Source organism: Lutjanus erythropterus, chromosome 3 (genome assembly GCF_056507025.1).
Source record: "Lutjanus erythropterus isolate fLutEry1 chromosome 3, fLutEry1.hap2, whole genome shotgun sequence".
Lineage (NCBI taxonomy): Eukaryota > Metazoa > Chordata > Actinopteri > Lutjaniformes > Lutjanidae > Lutjanus > Lutjanus erythropterus.
In genome coordinates, this window is record NC_139319.1 from 5,655,520 (window position 1) to 5,664,179 (window position 8,660).

Sequence of the window (8,660 nt, forward strand, 5' to 3'; positions counted from 1 at the left end):
TAAAGTAGAAATGATATCACTACATGGGCTAGGAAACACTTTTGAAAAACCTTGTGGCTAAACACTTTTTGTCGCTGTATCAGTAAATTCCAGTTAAGACTTTACCACGCAAAGTTAAAGCCACACATCAAAAACATCCAGAAATGCCACAAACGGTTCTGGGGACTGAGCTCATCTAAGATGGACTCACTCAAAGTGGCAAAGCCAGCATCCGTGATTGTGTGTAACTGTCTTTGTGCCCTTGGCACTGGTAACTCACATCTGTGAAGCCACCATTGATGCTGAAAGGTACATACAGGTTTTGGAGCAACATGTGCTGCCATCCAGACAACATGTTTTGCAGGGATGCCCCTGCTTAGTTCAGCAAGACAATGCCAAGCCACCTTCTGCTCATGTTAGAACAGGATGACCTTGTGGTTAAGGAGTGTGGCTAGTGATGTAACACAGTGGTAAACACGCCCCCTTCCCAACTGTTTTATGGAACTTGTTGCTGGCATCAAATTCAGAAGTGTGTATATTTTCAAAAACGATGAAGTTTATGAGTTTGAACATTAAATATCTTGTCCTTGATTTGTGTTCAAATGAATGAAGGTCAAAAAGGATTTGCAACTAATTGCATTCTGTTGTTATTGGTCAGCGCCACAAACAAAATCCCCTTCACCTCCAGTGCATTGGTGTATTAGCAGAAATCTAAAACAGAAACATCAAAACCTTGGCTAAAAATTAAAAAAATGCCTAGATATCTCAAGGGATAAATAGGAAAATGTTTTGTCATTCTGGTGAACCAACGTTTTAATTTTCCTGTAATGATCTACCCACTGCTTTTGCTTTTGATATTCCATTGTGTTTCATGTTGAGTAATGACTTTCCCTGTGACCCCTCTATGTCATCTGTGGCAGCCAATCCAATAGGCCCACTAGCATTCACAATGGGATGTCAAATGTGCATCATTACTCTGCTATCAGATCAATAGAACTTAATTTGGGCGAGTGGGACCAAATAAAAAAAAAACACAGAGCAAATTCCCTTGGGTGCTCTTTTGGACAGCCTCCATTTTTATAAAGGACCCAGTTTTCTGTTTTGGCCTATTGTTAAATTCCACTGGCAGCTACCCAACATGTTAGGTCCAAGGAATTGCCAATCAATTAGTTTTAGATTAGTACCACGGGCTATGCAGGGGTGGAAGCTTTTTAAAAATAATGGCTTCATTTGGAAGAATGGAGGGGTGACTCGAGCTGAGGTTACCTGCATATACCCTCAAGGCACCTCCCCAGATGTAAGGAATAACATTAGCTCAGCTATTCATAAGCACAGTGTGTCCAATTGTCATAATTTACACTGATGGACATTACTCATTTCAGTCCAGCCCCAACCCTCTTACTTTCATTTAAATGCTCTTGACCTGTTCTCCAAACTCAGTTCTGTTGTATAAAAGCACATATAAAACATTTCAGTGTTAACATTAAGTCCATACACGGTGACCGAGCCTTGCTCCTCTTCCTCAGTTAATACATCTCCGATCTTCAGAAGTTATTTCCACTTGACAGCAATGTTTCTGATCTCCCTCCCTTTACAATGAGGGGTGTCCGACTCAAGTCCTCAGGGGGCCAGAATCCACAAGTTGAGGCTGACGGATGATCAGATATGAGACTGTACCTTAGGGAATCCCTGTGTGTCTTCTCTCCGGTCTGGCCAATTAGCAACAATGATGAATCAATGTGGAGGAATCGCTGACAGTCTCCAGGCTTCCAGAAGGGAAAAAATATATTTATATATATATAAGGGGGAACAACTGAGACGGCACGACACGTGGCGGTCTCTGAGGAGTAGAGCCAAACCCTCTCTGTCCAGAGCTGTGAATCCCAGATGTACATTGGAAACTGGTAATCCGGCATGGTGTCTGCATTCAACAAAATAATAAAACCGTTCCCTGGGCCTCTTGTTTTCCTAAACTGGGGTCACAGAGAGTCTAAGTGCCAAGAAATTTGAGTTAACATCAAGATTATTGTGTTGGGGATAAATAGGTACTTTGGGTGGAACAGCTCTGGTGAATAGGCAGCAAGATTTTTTTTTTAAATCCAAGAGCTAGAACAATGCTTTCTATACACCTCAGACTAATTCTTGGGGGTTTAAAACTGTTCTAGACAATATTGCTGGCTGCCTTGGGGACTCATTGCTACACAAGTTTGGTTTCTCATTTCAGCTTTGTAGAGTTTTTGAAGTTCAGGCTTATTGAAAAACACAAATCAATAGTCATGGAAAATCACGGAACAACACTCTCAGTCTCCTCCCTTTGGAGTTGTAGTTGTTCTCAATGCAAACCTCTGGCAGAGAAACCGTAGACTCGCAATGGTTCCCTGGGAGTGGCAGAGAGGTCTCTTTGCTCCTGTTTAATTAAAGTTTGGAATCCATACAATGAGGTCTGCAGTGGAAACATGGACTTTGTTTTAATGCTGTAAACATTAAAACATTGTACAGAGAGGCTGCCAGGGGTAAACCCAGAAGCATTCCTCTTCCTATCCCTGTTTGCCCATTCCTCCTTCACCATTAACAAGTTAATGGAACATATGAACCAATGCTGTGAATATAACTTTTTCTCACTTCTCTCGGAGTTTAATCCGTTTGGAAAATGGGAGTCTTGGGACAGAGGTTATGTGATGAAGGGAATTCAACAAAATGTCCCTAGGATTTAATCTCCAACTTTGCCCTGTTACATTTAACCCCCCCCTTTTACAAAATTGTGCATTCTGCTGAACAGAATAATATATTTATGTTGTAAACATGTAAAATATAATACCTTTTTACATCAGATACATTTCAGAAGCTGCAGTTTGGTGCAATTTGAAGATAAGTATTTTTGTGCTATAGTGAGACAGGGTGGGACAGTCCTGCTTTCAGCTCCAGGGCTAAATAGGACTAGCCAGGGCTTAATTTATAGATCATCACAACTAGTTCAATCAAACACATCCTGCCACTCTTTGAGAAGAGTTATTTACAATTTTTATAATTTAATTCATATGGTTTATTTCTTCTGATGCCTTATAAACACAATAATGAGGCACTTGTTGAACATTTTAACTGAAGTATGCTACAGGACAAGTAGTGACAAAACCATATCTTTAGTTTTTAGTCGCGTGGCAGTGCCATGCACATTCTACTACCTACACAGCCAGTTAAGTTTAAGTCACATATGCAGAGCTGCTGTACTCTGGAGGTAGACTTCTCTTGGCTGTCATAAATCTTGATAGGCAGAGCCAAAAGTCCAGGAGGCTTCTTTACATTGTCTCGAAGGCAGACCTTCATCTCAGGCTGTATAGAAACGCTGCCTTCTTGGACTGGCAGACAGTGGCACCACCTAGATCATTTTGATTGACAGAGGTTGCTGGAGGCAGTATGCAGACTCGAGGAAAGTACAGCTTGAAAGGCTCAGTTCAGAGCACAACCCCCCCTTCAAGAAGCACAGCTATTGTCTGGCCAAGTTCCATTCAATTGAAGCCCAATGAACAAGGCAAGAAATTACAGAGAGGATAGTTAAATATGATGGAGAGCTCCATATAATGAGCTGAAAAATATAAACATGGCCAGAATTTGTTTAACTGTAACTGATCTTTGTAGTTCAGTTAAACTGTGTTTCCACCACAAAAACTTTCCACAGGAAACTTTGGAGGAACTCTGTGTTTCCACCGCAGGGACCAGGATCTATATTAAGCTGCAGGGAAATTATTTCACCCCCAAAAGACTCCTTGCTGAGTGAGTAGTACTTCGGAAAACTGTGAGAACTTTGGCAGTGAGGCTTGCAGTGCTAAATATTTCTGATTTTATTTTTGTCACCTTTTTTAAATAAATGCATTTGAAAACCCTTTCTTTCTTTTTTTTTCAGTCACTGTGCTTTGACACATCAACATGAAGTTACAGAAAAAAGCCTAAAACAGTCTTGCACAAAAATTCTATGGTTAAAAATGGCCGGTAAGTCAGTGGACTAATTTGACAAATTTTCACGTCCATAACCAGCGGTGGAAATACAGACACCAGTGGACTGAAGGGACCTTTTAGTGCCTTGAAAAGCAGTTCCTGGAACTAAAAGTTCCAGATTCTATGAGTGGAAACGCAGCTTTAGTTTGGCTATTTTGAAATCCCAGGAGTATATGTGCTACTAGGACAACTATTTCTTAATGTTGACATCTGAGCCATTTTTTAAACATTATTATTATTGTTTTATAATGAATTGCTGCACTGCTCTTGTATATGTATTTTGCTGAAATTTGGCTCCAGACTCTGGTTAGACATTCCTCTCTAATTTTGAGTCTTGCACAGCCTTGGCAGAGTTGCAAGCTCATTGAGTATTTTCTGCACTTAAATTTCAACCCCTCTGAAACTCTATTGCTCTTTGGCTCTGCCTAAAGAAATGACCTACCTTCAGAAATCCTCCAACTCTGATTAACATGTTTGTATCTCACTGAAACCTACACAGGAAATTCAACCTAGAACCCCTAAATGTTCTAACCAGCTAAGTTGCCCTTGGCCCTGGCTAGTTTTACCAGCTCGAAAGAGGAAGCAGGACTGTGATTTAACTGCAAACAATGCTGTCTGTCTGCTGTTGAGGTTGACTCGTAAATTTGTTGATTCATTCATGGGTTGACGTGATCCGTTGATCATTTGACTCTTCGTCAACCGAATGAAAAGACTTGACCGAGGGAGTTCCCTTGTGAATCCAACGTACAACAAAAGTGGAGGAGTTTCTACCGGTGGCCAACTGTGACAAACACACACTCTCACACAACCACACACGCACAGACACTAATGTAGAGAATCAATGAATATACTGTACGTGTTTGAATAGATTAGAGTTACACTATATGGACATGAAATGTGAGAACACACACAACATATACCTTATACCCACGCATAACTGAGTATACATAACACACATACATGTACACACACATTTATACACACACACACCTTCCCACACTCACACAAAACATACCATATTCACACCTGCCCACACAAAATATGGACTGAATATTTCTATCCACGTTTACAGACACAAATGGTCTTAAAAGTGCCAAAATGGCGATTTTATGTACAGGGAGAGTGGAACCAAACATCTGTAGAAATGAACTTTGTGTCTTTACAGGCACAAATGTCTTCTTTTGTTTTTGTCGTGATGTATTTATAATTTATGCATTCCTTTTCACAACTGTTTGTAATTTTAGTGTAATATATTTCTCATGACCTGTTCAAATCTGTCATCTTTGCATAATGCTGGAATGAAAACCGCTTATTGTGAATGTCGCATTTGGAGTTCTCATGGGTTCCTCTGATCTGTCTGACTTCAAAAACTACAACTCCCAGTAGTCACGTATATTACATATTACAATTTCCAGACACCTCACTCAGTTAGATTCATAGATTAATTGAGAGCACAATTTTTATCAGCTTCGGTAACCATATTTATTTATTGAGAATTAGATCCAGTTTTTGGTCAGCCAAGGCTTTTAAACACACAGTATGTAAATTCTGCCACCAAGGGTTTCTCTCACATTAACAGAGAAATCTGTAATATATTTACATATATTTGTAATAAATCATAAAATGACCACAGTACATCATCAGAAATTAAGGAAACATGTTGCGTTGAAAGACCCCTTTTCTATTCTGGTGCAGAATAACTGTTTTTGTGTGTCTGTTTCCTGTTAATTAGGGTTAAAATTAATGCTGAATGAGTAAGTGTCTGTTTATGAATATTAAGAAATCATTACTAATATCGTAATAGTAGTAGACCTTTTTTAACGGTTAAATTGAACAAATTGTTAATAGAGTCTGGCAGGCAGTGTATGACTTGTCGCTTGTTCAGAAACATTTTTTGTTTCCTTGGTGTTTTCTCTGAAGTTATAGCAACTAGTTAGCAACAGCTAGCAGGAAACACTGTTACCTTGAATAAATAACGTTTTTCTCTGCACTTGAACATTGTTGGAAACATTTGGGATAATATAAGCACACAAGTTAACAAAATATATAACACGTCTTCTTTTTTAAGACATTTTTTATGCAGAAATGTTATATATTAAGGTTTGTGTGATTGTCATCACATTCATCCAGACACACACTTTCATACACACGCTGAAAGCTGTGTTGAGGAGCTGATAATATGTCTGTCACCGCTGGTCTTTTCAAGGACCTTGTTTTTCAGACCTTCTTAAGGGGAGCCAGAAGGGAAAAAAACAGTGGGAACGTCTGAGTGTGTCCTTTTGGAAGATTGAACTGGAGGAATTAGTATTATCCTGTTTGTGTGTGTGTGTGTGTGTGTGTGTGTGTGTGTGTGTGTGTGTGTGTGTGTGTGTGTGTGGGTGTGTTTCTCAGTGCTTGCGTACCTGTGTGTGTGACGGCACACGTGTGTGCACACATTTTATCTGCTTTCACATTACCTGTCATGTCTGACAGTGCAGCTCTGCATGAGTGCGTCCTCAACATGAGGCCGGGTAACATTCGTAATGGTATGAGTAGGTGTGTGTGTGTGTGTGTGTGTGTGTGTGTGTGTGTGTGTTTGAGGGATTTTGTTATTTCTGTCCTTTCTGTCGAGGGAGTGACGGCAGAGGCTGTGTATCTGAAGCATTTTCAATTAATCTGCCTCTCAGTCTGCAGGGCGCTCCAATAAGGCTGTGCTCATTCACTTGCTCGCTGTCACTCTCTCGCACACGCGCACACACTCACTCTGTCACACAAGCGAAGATTGTAATTGCATGCACCCTGTTTCATTCGCACTCTTAATTCACACTCAGAATGCTAAGAATCAGCCAAACACATGGATTTCATGTGTCACACAAGCACTGATTGTAATTACACGCCACCATGCCTGCACACACACTGGCCACCAACACAGGACTGTTGCCTCTTATACTATAATTCATTTATTCATGCATGCACCACACAAACTGACACTCCTCTTCCATGTGTTACTGTCATCTCTTCATCCTCTTGGTTGAGTGAACGCTTCCTTTTCTGCAATTCTTTCACTCCTGACCCTCCCTGCCCCCTTGTTGCCTGATTAGCATTTGCGCAGCAGGTTAGCTTGCACTCTGTCAACTCACGTGGTGTGCCAGTTGCCCCAACTCCTGCCCTGCAGCAGGGGGCAGAAGCAAAATAAATGTTCTCCGCACCCACGCAGACCTGGGTTAAGTAAAAGGAACGCTTTAAATTTTAGCTTCTAAACTCAAGTGTTGCAGCGACTTTATCACAGCTGTTTTACTAACCCAGGGTTCAGTGAGTCGAGAGGGAAAACAGCAGAGAGGAGAGAGAGAAACGAGGAAGACACCGAAGATGATAAACAGTGATGGAAAAGAGCAGAAAGCGACAAAAAGTGCAATGAGACAAAAGAAGGTTTAGAGAAGCTTATCTAGTACCACAAGGCTTGTGTCCACAAAGTTCACAAAGCAAACTGTAGCGTCTTAGTGTCTCCACTACTGGATGCTTCATAGGTCATCTTAATCTCCTGCTGCTAAATCCCATTGTGTGAACGATCTTGACACTCAGGCGCTGCAGAGAGGCATGATTACACATTGTGTTTGCAGTTTGACTGGCTGGCTGGGAGCTGACTGTCCAAAATATCCTTGAGCAAGGCACCGAGGCTGAAAACATCTTTGATGCACCTGCACATTGGTCAGACTGCAGCTGTGCTCTGCAGCTCCCAGATATTACCATAAAACATACCTTTGAATGATAAAGCTGGTGTTTTTCACTATTTTTGTCTTTTTAACCTATGGCTCACTGCCTCAAGCCCATCAGTTCCTGCTGAAGACATTCATCCAGGTTACAGATATATAGTTTAATTTATTAGAAAAGTCTCATTTGTTGCCTAAAACAGCTGGGCACTGTAGTTTTTTGCAAATGTTTCCCAAACAGGAGTGAGTAATATTTTTTAGGGACTATTTTTAGTGGCGGATTAGTGCTCTAATGAGTATTCAAGGCAGTAGAGTGGTGTGTGTATGATCAAAACAAAATAAAACAGTCCCCACATTCAACATATTAAAGAAACATTCAGTCAGTGCAACAGTGAGGTTCAATGATGTAATCATTTCTAGAAATAATGGAGGTCTATGGTACAGAGGAATTCGCTGCATCAGGCTCTGGCTACACAGATGACACCTGTTAGCGGGACCGACTGACTGTTGGTTTTGGTCTTTTCATGGGATTTTCTTTAAGTAGAGGAGTCATTTTTTTGTTTGTCTTTGATTTTTTTTGTCAATCAATGTGTGTAGTGTAGTCCTAAGGAACTTTCTGTCCCCTCAGAGCAAGCGCTCCGTCCCCTCGGTGAAGATGTCTGCGGGCAGCATGGACCTGGCCAGACCCAGGGTGCGTCTGCGTGAAGTCTTTTTTACACTCCCGATGGGATGCATACACGGACACCTGCAAAAACCACAGACATGTCGTGGCACTGAGACAGGGGCAGCTGCCCAGAGGAAGAGAGGCCTTGCCCGGTCAGGTTCTGACATAAAGTTATGTGGTGAATTATTGCTTAGAAGTGGTGGGTTTACAGCTCACAGCAGCATAGTCTCTGGCTTTACTGTCAGCAAAAAATGTTGCACTTTTCCCATCAGTCATTAGCATAGTTAGCACACATTAGCATGTAAGGTTATCTTGGCTTGTTTACTATATTATGC